We start from the raw sequence: 12,400 nt of genomic DNA, 5'->3' as shown, positions 1-12,400 counted from the left end.
TCTCTGTGTTAAGCACTTTGAGTTACAATTACTGTGTGAAAAGTGATGTACAAATCATTTAATTTGATTTGATTCTGCTTATTTTGTTGAAATTGGTTAAAGCTTTTCATATTTATAAAATGTGAAGTCACTTGCTCTGCTTTGTTGATTTGACATACAGGTTAATGTTTTTATTCAAAATGAAAATGTGTTATCATCCATTGAAACCTGATGATTATTTTAAGATTATATTGAATATTATCTGAATGGATGTTTGTTCTTGTTTGTATATTAACACTCTTTGCATGAAACAGTCAGAGGAAATGACAGGACATGGAGTCTCTCTGGTCTTAAACAGACTGGCCTCCACTACTTTACGTATTTCAATAGAGTTATTTCAAACATCTAATATCTTTATCTTTTTTTCTAACATTATTTTCATGTCTGTCTTCAGCTGAAGCTGCTGTGTGGTTTTTCCTCTGAGTGGGAGGTGGCAGCCTGCAGAGGAGGTTCATTTACTAATTCAACTCTTTATCTTGGTTTATTCTCATTATTTCCACCTTTTTTTTGTTTTTTATGAATGGTGATTGTTTTAATGAAATTCTCTGTTTCTCTGAAGTGAATCAGTGGAAAGTTGCTCTTGATTTTAATCTGGAAGCAAATAAAAAAAGAATCTGGGTCACCATGATGCAGAAACACAACAACACATTCAGGTCAGTGGTGAGTTTAGTAACACACACTGTCACCTGTTGTTGAACAGCTGTGATGGAAACACAACAGTACAAATCCACAGAGCTCCTCAGCTGTGATCTTAAAGAAGCAAAAACAACAAATTAAAATCAAGTTTGTTTAGTGTTGAATGAGTTTTGAATCAACATCAGTTCATCTTTCAGTCTCTGATGAGCTCCTCTCTGTTTCCTCCTGCTGTCAGGAGTGAAACCTTCACACTGCTGCCCTCTGCTGGTTCAAACAACACACTGCTTCAGTTCACCTGCAATGAAATGAGCTGCAATGAATTAAATCAACATCTTCCTCTTCTGCTCCTGTTGTTGTAATGAATAAAACTGTTATTCTGCTGCCCTCTCATGGCTGCAGTGACACACTGCTCCACACCAGCTCTACTGTGATACCATGTAGTACTTGTACCGATGAAGAAACAGTATTTAAAGCTGTGCAGAAAAGAAAATAGATTTTGAGCCCAGTGTGGGTCCTAACATTAGTGTAATAACTCATCTATCAGACCATGTAGGCCAAATTTTGTGCAAAATTCTATGGGTCTATGTGGTCGGAGGTGTGGGGGATATCAGGTCTGTCCCATTGTCTTTCAAAGCGGCAGTAGAACTCGTTCAGGCTGTTGGCCAGGCGTAGGTCGTTGACAGAGGGACACTTGAAATACTGTACTGCTCCACATTATTTGTGACAGAAGGAGCAAGCTCTTTAGTTTATTTTAATTGTGTAAAAAAACATTTGTTTGTTCTTGTTATTGCATGAAAAGTAAAACACTCTAAAATCGTAGGCTATTTCATGTGTATGTTCTAATCTTTTTAAATCACATTTTCATTCACATATTCCTGAGGTGAGTCTATTATTATTACAGTAGGGTCTTGATAAAAGGGAAAAACATCCTTGAAGTGATTTAGGCACCCTGAGTGGTCAACAAACAGCATAATATCGAACAAGCACTATACACGGTTTCCACTCTACCAGTCCACCTATTCAACACATGAAAACCACCACTAAGCTACCTGTTTGCAATGGTTATCATGCCAAACTGTTCACTAGAGATGTCTACCAAGTCAAAAAAACAAACCAGAAATTGCCCACCCGTTCCATTGCGGGAGGCCGATTTTGGGGTTTTGGCTCATGGACTAAGAAGCGTGTGCAAAGCGAGCATACAGGGACGTGCGGAGCCCATTGCGTGTTTTTTCTGTATAACATACAAAAAGGACTGTCTTATGACAGAGTGATGAAAATGTATAAAGATGATTTGTTTTGTAATAATGTCATGGTTTGTAAGTTTGTTAACATAATACATGGTGTAACTGTGTGCAGAGGGTACAATTTTACATTTGTACAGACGAGGAAGCAGTATCAGTGTATATTGTGTGTATTCGTTTGTCAAACAGTACTGTATTTATTCAACAACATCTTATGACAGAAAAAAAAAAAAAAACATTAACAATGTAACAGCATTATTATAAACAACAACAATTTCATAGTTTTATAAAGACCGAATACAGGGTTTAAATATAAAATTAAATGAAATCACATTGTTAATCAATAGTATGTAGAACGAAAAATAAACAAAGAATATACATAAAATAATAAATAAGTAAATAAATTAACTGACTATTGCTGGGACCTGCTCCGGATGATCAATGGGTACAAATCTCATATCGATACGCTGGTGCATTTGTAGTGAGTTAAAAGGCCTGATCTCCCTCACATCTACAGGGCCGCACCCTGTTAACACATCTAAGCACACTGCTGGCGCATCTGCTGCTGTTGGTGTTAGTGGCGCTGGTGATGGGGGTGGTGATGCTGGCGGTGGTGTTGTTAGCTGATGCTACTACAGGTGTTGATGCAGCTGGGTGTGATGCTGTTTGTTGTGTTTGACACTGCGTTGTAGGCTACGGGGCTGTGTATCAAACCCTGATTGCAGACACGGCGGTTCATCGACAGACCCTACAGATGTGTGACGGCCTATGCCCAGTCTCACATAATGCGCATCTATCTCTTGCATTAACACTTGCAGATCACGTAAATGCTGTTCAAATAGTCTGTGGTGATCATCATGGCTGTGGGGCCTCCAAAAATCGCTTGTGGCTATTCTAGCAAGTCTAGTAGAATGGTAGTGGCGGCATTATTACCGGGATAGCGATAGCAGGTGCTGAGTTGCTGGGCTGTGTTGGTGGCAGACTGTCCTCCACTAGCAGGGTGGGGGCTGTGGGTATAGGACTGTGAACCCTACCGTACCAATCCGCTTCCGTCTCGAGCCGCTGTGCACATTCAAAGTCCGAAACGATGGAATCTTGGGTATTAACGACCGCTTCTCTGCCCGCCTCTCCTTCCTCGTCCGTAAGCTCCGCAGATGTTGCTGTTGTAGACGGCTGTGCTGGTGATGGGGGTGGTGATGCAGGTGTGGGGCTGTTGTGGCCCTCTGCTGATTCTGTCACAGGACTATAGAGAGCAAGCATTAAAGGTACAATATGTAAGAATGTGGCCAAAAACGGTTACTGCAGTCAAATTCAAAATACAGCGACCTCGTTTTTTCTCCCAGCCACAGCAGCAGCTCAGTGGAAGCAGACTGAGGCTGAAATACCACTGACGCCGCCGTGACTGGGAGAGAGGGCTAGGTGGCACAACATGTAAACACGTAAATTCAAAACATAAACATGATTTGCAGTCTGCAAAAAAGATTTTTAATGCGAATACTCTGGCTGTACTATTGTTATTGGTGAGTTTATCATGTTATATGAACATTATTCCTGAGTCTCTGTGACATATTAGGAGGATTTTACGGCCAGTTGCTTTAGATTTCTTACATACTGTACCTTTAATATAACAACACCAAAAAAAAAAAAGCAGGTAAAAAAAAAACAAAAGAAAAACGCATACACGTATTTTTAAAATCTGAATGGGCTGAGCATTGTTTCTATACATACCTGGGTTGTGGACAGGAGGCTTTGTTTTTATTGGCGAGCTGGGTTAGAGATCTATTCAGAGCCGCAAAATGGCAGGGTTCCTGGTTTTCCCCGTTTCTCTGACCTATTTTAAACACAGAAAAGAGTTGTTACATAATAACACTAAGATGAGGATAGAGTGAAAAAAACAAAAATAAAACAAAAACAAAACACTCACCGTTACCGATTTCTCCGAGGACCGGGCTTCCCTGCACCCAATGCATTTTTTTCTTAGGTGTTGAGCTATATAGAGAAAGAAAAAATCAATAACATGGACCAACATTTTCAATCATTTTATTGCGAAGCTATTTTATTATGATACTTACACAGATTCTGCGGTGTTTTTATTTTCTATCCCGCGATTCCTCTTCAAGGATAGTCTGTTTTTGCTATGGGTCGGCCTGACTGTATTGTAAATTAGCCTACATTAGCAAGCACATACAACCACCCTCAATACCACAGCTTTTTAAAAATAAACGTATACACTGGTTGTAGAAGCTCCTGTGGTTTCGGGAAATAGATGTCAATAGCGCCACATCCAGACACAATGTAGCCTTAATAAAAAAAGACTATTTATAATGTGTAAATAATTTATATAGGCTATATATAAAAAAAAGATAGAATATCGGATTTAATATAATTAAAACTCACCGTTACGAGCAGCCATTTCTCTTGGGATGAAGAAAAAAAAAAAGAGCCGGGTCTTCAGTTCAGTGTGTGGATAAAATAGCGAGCCTCCGCGATGTGTGTGAGGGTCTGAAATGGCGAGTAATGACTGGGGTCTGTAAGGCCACATACTATATATGTGGTGGTCTGGAATTTACATATAAACCAGTTGATCTGGCTGTAACCTATGATGCGACATAGGCTAGCAAATAATCAAAGATTTCACAGAGAATTGAACTAGTCTGTTAAATGTTTATTTGAACCATGCGCATCCGCCCACTATACCGGTTTCACGGAGAAATGAATTAGTCTGTTAAAATGTTTATTTGAACCAACCGCATCCGATCCCTTTTGTGGAGGGGAAATGTTGACAGACTTTCTGTTTTGCTACCTCCCTCCATCCCAGGGCGATTATCAACTCGGTTTGTTAACCCAGCTCACAGATTTGTACACACTGTGCGTGTTCAAATCAAAGGAGGGATTTTTTTTTTTCTGTCATAAGATTCTATATCCGCATGAAATGGTGTGACAATGGGCTGATTTTCAGCCACAAGCAGCAGGTTATTTTAATATGTTTTAATGAACAGTATGAGTGATAAAATAAAATACAATTTAAAGCAGAAGTAAGTGATATATTTGTGTTAATATAAGTCTTAAATAGTTATATCTTCCGACAGCAATCACTTACATAGAGTGTTTGGTCTGAAACACGGGTCTCTCAGTCCCTCTGCTCTGCTCTGAGCCGAGGAGAAAACATTTATCGTATCCTACAAGTTTTATCCAATGAGGAGAGAGAACGGCATGCAGGGCTGTGTGTGCAGCCAAGGGACGCCGTGAATGTGGCGACGTAGGGACGAGGACTGTTATGGTGCGTTCAAGGAAACTCGTATTTTTCCGACCTGTGAAATCGTACCAGTTCGATCTGGTACGAGTTCACCGGTCGGAAGTTACGAGTGGCCGTTATAGTGACTTTCACCGGTAAAACAGGTAGGAAAAACACGAGTGGGTTGCCTGAAACGCTACAAAGTCGTAAGTTGTGACTTGAAGCTGTAATTTACGATTTCAAAAGCCTGCCTGGAACGCAGCATTAGCGAAAACGACCGGACCACTTACTTCTGCTTTAAAGGGATAGTTCACCCTAGAATGATATTTCGCTCATTATCTACTCACCCTCATGTTGACTAAGGGCTGGAAGAATTTTCAGAGTCCACCGTCCCTTCTCTGAGTTACAGGGGGTCTTGGCGTAGCAGTGCATTTCAATGCAACGGTTGCAAAGGGACACCAGAGCTCTTCGTAAAAAAACACACACAAAAAAACATCCAAATACCTCCATGATGCTCGTATGTAATGTCCGTCTTGTGCTGAAGCCCCAAATTGCGTAATTGTCCCGAAAAAAATTAAATAAGTCTATATTTTAAGCTTGTTTGTAGCGGAAGCTTCTCGAAGCTCCTCTTCCTGGTCCGTCCAAATCTCGTGTGATTTGCGCCGGCGTCAGTGCGGTTACTGCGAATCACGCGAGATTTGGACGGACCAGGAAGAGGAGCTTCGAGAAGCTTCCGCTCTGGTGAGCTCTGGTGTCCCTTTGCAACCGTTGCATTGAAATGCACTGCTACGCCAAGACCCCCTGTAACTCAGAGAAGGGACGGTGGACTCTGAAAATTCTTCCAGCCCTTAGTCAACATGAGGGTGAGTAGATAATGAGCGAAATATCATTCTAGGGTGAACTATCCCTTTAAAAAAGCACGATCGCAGCCTGAAGCAACAGTGTTGCTGCAGAATATGACGAAAGAGGAGGCTGCTTTTAATTTCTCACAGCTCTAATAGCGCTGCTTTTTAAATATGAAGTTTTATTCAATTAAACTAAATAAACTAGAGCAACACCGTTTTGCTACCTCCCCATCCCTCCCCCCATGGATACACCTGATGTTGATTTAAAAATATGCGAAACCGTTCCCTCTTTGTGGGCTGTTTATGTTTACAGGTGTTTGTTCCTCCCTCCCGTTGTGAGAGTCCTGCTTTGGGCAACAAAGGTTGTTTTTAAATGTGCTATAGAAATAAATTTTGAGTTGAGTTGAGTTGAGTTGAGTTGAGAGTGTTAATATACAGAGCAGGTCAGGTCAGTCATCATTGGAAATATCAACTCTCTGCATCATAACAACACTTGTGTACATCCCACCCAATGGCAACTGCTTAAGTTCCATCTGAAGTTCTCCATAAAGTTGTTGCTAGGATACAGACTAAACATCCTGAGGCACCTTTAATGACGACATACTTCAGTCATGTTTCCCTGATGGACTCACTGGGGGGTGTGGTGGAGAGATGAGCACTGAGGATGGAGGAGGCCATTCTGGACGGCCTGGATCATCCACTTCACCAGCGGTCCTGCTCCACCCGGCGGTCCTGCTCCACCTGGTGGTCCTGCTCCACCTGGTGGTCCTGCTCCATCCGGGGGTCCTGCTCCACCTGGTGGTCCTGCTCCATCCGGGGGTCCTGCTCCACCTGACGGTCCTGCTCCACCTGGTGGTCCTGCTCCATCCGGGGGTCCTGCTCCACCCGGGGGTCCTGCTCCACCTGGTGGTCCTGCTCCATCTGGTGGTCCTGCTCCACCTGGTGGTCCTGCTCCACCTGGTGGTCCTGCTCCATCCGGGGGTCCTGCTCCACCTGGTGACCCTGCTCCATCCGGCGGCCCTGCTCCATCCAGTGGTCCTGCTCCATCTGGTGGTCCTGCTCCACCTGGTGGTCCTGCTCCATCCGGGGGTCCTGCTCCATCCGGGGGTCCTGCTCCATCCGGGGGTCCTGCTCCACCTGGCGGCTTCCTGCTCCACCTGGTGGTCCTGCTCCATCCAGTGGTCCTACTACACCTGGCGGTCCTGCTCCATCCGGCGGTCCTGCTCCATCCAGCGGTCCTGCTCCACCCAGCGGTCCTACTCCACCCAGTGGTCCTGCTCCATCCAGAGGTCCCGCTCCACCTGGTGGTCCTGCTCCACCTGGAGGTCCTGCTCCACCTGGTGGTCCTGCTCCATCCGGTGGTCCTGCTCCATCCGGTGGTCCTGCTCCATCCAGCGGTTCCTGCTCCATCCGGTGGTCCTGCTCCATCCGGTGGTCCTGCTCCATCCAGGGGTCCTGCTCCATCCAGTGGTCCTGCTCCATCCGGCGGTCCTGCTCCACCTGGCGGCCCTGCTCCATCTTTCTTTCTTTTTTGTGTCATTGTCGTGTGAGCTACTGGACTAATTTGAATTTCCCTCCTAGGGATGAATGAAGTATTCTCTACTCTACTCTACTCTATAACCCAAATGAACATATTTTCATTTGGGTTTAAATAAACACATCAACCTGTATTTCAAATCAAACAAGTTACTTCACATTTTGGAAATAAGAAAAGTTTAAACCAATTTCAACAAAATAAGCAGAATCAAATCAAATTAAATTATTCGTACAACACTTTTCATACAGTAATTGTAACTCAAAGTGCTTTACACAGAGACATGAGAGACAGACCACAGCCCCACCCACCTGCCATCCCACAATGCTTTCATGACAGGGAGCTGTTAAAACCACAGTGAACTGAGGAAACGCTAACACTACTTTATAATGAGGGAACACATGAGGTTTTTAAAAAAAACAAAACAAAAAAAAAAATATAAAAGCTAAGAAATAAAAGCTAATCCCTGAATTAAACAAAGTAAAATGGCAGACATAACAGAAATGAGGGCAAGGGACAAATGTCTGTCAATCAGCAGCAGCAGGGGCTGATGGGAGTTGGAGGAGCCGTCAGAAACCACGTGGCCTCGTCTGAGCTCACAGCTCGTCCTTGTTTGGCCTCAGCAGCATCAGAGCTCCACTTCTCCTCAGCTTCTCCAGAGGAAACACCACTGATTCACAAAATGCTTTTCCTCCTAGCTGCTGCTCTGTGCTGTCTGTGTTCAGGTGAGTGTTTCCAGCCAATCAGGAGCCCACACACTCTACCTGTCACTACCACCGTCACACTGACCTTCATCTACCTGTCTGTGTCTCTGCAGCACTGGTTGCCATGGCAGCAGAGCTGGTCCAGGACCAGTTATCATTGACCAGGAGAGTTGGTGAATCTGCCTCATTCAGATGTGAACGAACCGAGCTGTGTGACACCAGTGGAAGGGTACATTGGTTACAGACGAAAGAAAATCAACCATTTAGACGGATTCTTGATATTAACAGGCAAAGTGGTGAAATAGATTCAAGGTCAAATCATCCTCAGATAGATGATTTCACAGTTGTTAATAAACAGAATGTGAGCTGTGAGTTGAAGATAGAGAAAGTTAAACTCTCTCATTCAGCCTCCTACTACTGCTGGTGTTTTAAGGATGATCCTCCACAGTGAGAAATGATCCCTGCAGCCTGAACAAAAACCTCCAGATGAACAGGTGTCAAACAGCGTCAGTGACAGGAAGAGAGCAGTAAACCACAGCCCAGGTTCACACACTTCACCTCCACATCACACACTTTTTCTAGACTTTTCTTTGATGTTGATCCATGTTGTTATCAGATATTTCAGCAGGTTTCCTGTTGTTCCACACACTGAGGACAGAGAAGAAACACAGAAGCTCAATGAGAAAACAAGAGCAACAGAAACAGTCAAAGGAGCTAAATGAATAAAATCATATCAAACAGAAAAACTCTAAACAACAAACCAACTTTAAATCATGTGATAAAACTGGAGCAACGGTTCATCCTGAGGGGAACATGAACGTCTGGACCAACTTCAATGTGAATATTTGTTGATATGTTTCAGTGTGAAGCCAAAAGAAAAGAGAAGAAGAGACAGTGATGTTGATGTGAACGTTAGAGAAACACATGATGGAGCTGAAACATGATCCTGGTTCATAATGTGGACTCGTTCAGCTCAGCTGACACATTCAGCAGCAGACGGGTTTTTGTATTAGTCTTTCTCACTGTGGAGGAGGAGAGTCGTGGCACATCTACGACATCTTTGGCTCTGGAACTAAACTGTTTGTAACAGGTAAGAACAAACTTTTATTTCCCTTCAGTTGTTTTTATTGAAGAAGTTAAAATGTGTCTGAAGTCAGTTTCTGCTGTTTCAGACTTTACATGTTAGTTTGTTCAGAGTTTAGTACAAAGTTTCTGATGCAGCCGTTCTTCAATGACACAGTTCAACCATGAGTGAAAAGAGGTTTGAATCTCTGAACAGCAGAAGGAATTCTTTATTTCTTTATTTCTGCTGCAGCTGAAACGTTTGTGAAGAGTCTAAAAAGTTGAGATATTGTGAGTTCAGTCTGGATTCTCATCAGCTGCTGCTTCATCAACCATCACACGGCTTTTCTTTTCTCTCTTCTCCTAAAATCAATTCACATAATATAAAATATTTATTTAAAGAACAACAAAATGTATATCATTCAAAATATTACATATAATAATAAATTAAATGATAAATATACATAAGTGCACTTTAAATATGACAAAAGACACATTTTCTAAAATATGTATTGCTTATTTGGCGGTCAATATTAATAATTGATTAGATAAAAAAATTATGACAAACATAATTTGTGTCGTGTTAAAAATGCATTTCTGATTGTGTAAAATATATTTAACTAATTGGGAAATGTATTTATAAATGTTTTGAGAATGATTCTATGTATTATTCTTATTACATTAGTTATGTAGTAACAGTTAATCATATGATTCAATATTTATTTCACTGAAACACAAATTAGTATAATGTAGAATCTAGTTTTAAGAAATAAGCGTAAATAAATACAAAATGTATGGTTATGTATACACAGAAGAATTACACTTAAACCTTGGCAGGTTTTTTAAAAAGAAGACACAACAACTTAAATTGTCATTATATATTGTCAGAATATATAATATTACATGTCATGTAATTTTTGTATTAGCACTAAATTAGATTTTTAAATTATTTATTTACATTTTAAATTATTCATTTACATGTGAATCTTATGACTGTATCTTTTACACTTCATATTAATTTTGTAAATATGTATCATATTAAGAAGTTTAATTTAAGAAGTACTACATTACTTATTGCATTAGTTATGTAGTAACAGTTAATCATATGAATCAATATTTATTTATCTGAAACACAAATTAGTATAATGTAGAATTTAGCTAAAATCATTTACATGTTCATATTTTAATCATATGATTATAATACATATTTGATGAATTTATTTAATAATAAATAGAATTAAGTTTTAATGTATAAAATGTATGGTTGTGCAGAAATTAAATCTTAGCCGAACAACTTAATTTGTCATTATACTGTTTATTGTCAGAATATATATTACATGTTATGTGTTTTTTGTATTAGCATTAAATTGGATTTTCAAATAATTTACCTTTTTATTTATCTATTTAATTATTTATGTGAATCTTAAGACTATATATTTTACACATCATATTAATATTGTAAATATGTATTTTATTAAGAAGTTTAAAATATTCTATAGTTGTTCAATAGTAAATATATTACATCATGAGGACATGATCTGTGCTGACTATTTATAAAGGGAAATATAAAAATTAAGATTTTTTCCATGTGAGACTTTGTTGAAGCTGATCTTTGTCTGATGATAAACATCGTCTATAAACATGATGTACAGCACAGTAAATGTGTGTGGAGGTGAGTCCAGGACAGGTGGTGACCTCTGTGCTGTATTGATGAGGAGCTGAGTGATCAGAGTCCATGTAGTGTCCAGGATCAGACTGAATGCAGTGCAGTGCTGGAAGCTGCTGTTGACTGTGTGAATGTGTCTGTGCTGCTTGTTGCTGCTGTCAAATTTCAGATGAGCAGGTAGTGAAGCCCGTGGTGAGCGTGTACCCAGCAGCATCCAGAGCCCACCTGGAGGGGAGGAGCTCCCTGCTGTGTCTGGCCTCAGCCATGTCTCCTCCTCTGGTCCAGTTCTCCTGGAAAAGACAGAAGGAGGATGGTCCTCTGCTTCCTGCTGAGGGAGAGCAGCTGCAGCTCACAGAGCCGGGACGCTCCGTCGGCATCTTGCTGGTGGATCGGGACGCCTTCTACACGTATAAATACCGCTGCTACGTCAAGCACGAGGGGGGCACGGTGGAGGCCCAGGCAGCACAAGGTGATGGAGGCTTGGTGACTGTGTTGAGCAGTGATTCAGCTTCATGTGGAGACTCTGTCACAGAGAGCAGAGCAGCACAGCACTGACTGGTTTCTCTTTGACTCCTTTTCTGTTTTAGAGGTTCCAGCTCCAGCCCCCTGTCCTCCAGAGAGACAGCCAGCACACCTGGCAGCTCCGCACCAAGCTGACTGTAAGATCACCTGCTGCCTCTCTGCATGGACAGCTCCAATGTTGTGCTGCAGTTAGGGCCCAGTATCAGTCTGTTCACTCTCTGCTCATCACATCACACTTCAACACACACTCCCTGATTCTGTCCTAGTGTCCAACAGCACAACAAAGTCCAGTCCCAGAGCTTTCACTGGCCCATTCCGACTGATAACACGTGTTGGAGGCCCTGAACTCAATCTGAGGAGATATAACAACTGTAGGGACTGAATCTTAGAGCTGCACTCAGTCAGGTTTCTATTGAAGAGTCAATCTAAGGACTCAGTGTGAGGTCAAAGGTCAAATTGAACCTGTGGTGGTGAAGTCCTTCTGTGAATCAATAACCACCTGTGTCTTTTCCCATTTGGACTTTCCATGTGATGGTGGAGTGATTTGAATAGTCATGGCCAGTTGACAGAAGAAGGTGATGGAGGCTTGGTGACTGTGTTGAGCAGTGATTCAGCTTCATGTGGAGACTCTGTCACAGAGAGCAGAGCAGCACAGCACTGACTGGTTTCTCTTTGACTCCTTTTCTGTTGCAGTGGTTCCCCTGGATCCTCTCCGGCCTCAGTGCAGGGTGAAGCTGCTCTGTCTGCTCTACACAGTGCTGATAGTGAAGAGTCTGCTCTACTGCTGTGGACTCGCTCTGCTGATGAGCCTCAGAAACACGGGACCGTCCACCAGCTGCACACAAGCTGACTGACTGTTTCCTCTTCCTCTTTTCTCTCCATCACATCTCATCACTTCATCTCATTTATCTCTTTG

At 41.9% G+C, this 12,400-nt stretch overlaps 1 pseudogene across 1 annotated transcript; it reads left to right on the top strand.

Annotated features, from left to right (window-relative positions):
• The first annotated feature begins 8,500 nt into the window (after positions 1-8,500).
• Positions 8,501-12,394, top strand: LOC146969764 (uncharacterized; annotated as a pseudogene). Its single transcript, XR_015038064.1, has 4 exons — positions 8,501-9,324; positions 11,132-11,431; positions 11,550-11,621; positions 12,178-12,394. The product of XR_015038064.1 is annotated as an uncharacterized LOC146969764 (transcript).
• Positions 12,395-12,400: the final 6 nt, after the last annotated feature.

The sequence above is a fragment of the Trachurus japonicus genome, chromosome 17 (genome assembly GCF_045865225.1).
Source record: "Trachurus japonicus isolate A0001 chromosome 17, Traja_1.0".
Lineage (NCBI taxonomy): Eukaryota > Metazoa > Chordata > Actinopteri > Carangiformes > Carangidae > Trachurus > Trachurus japonicus.
This window is presented reverse-complemented; position numbering and strand designations above follow the sequence as displayed.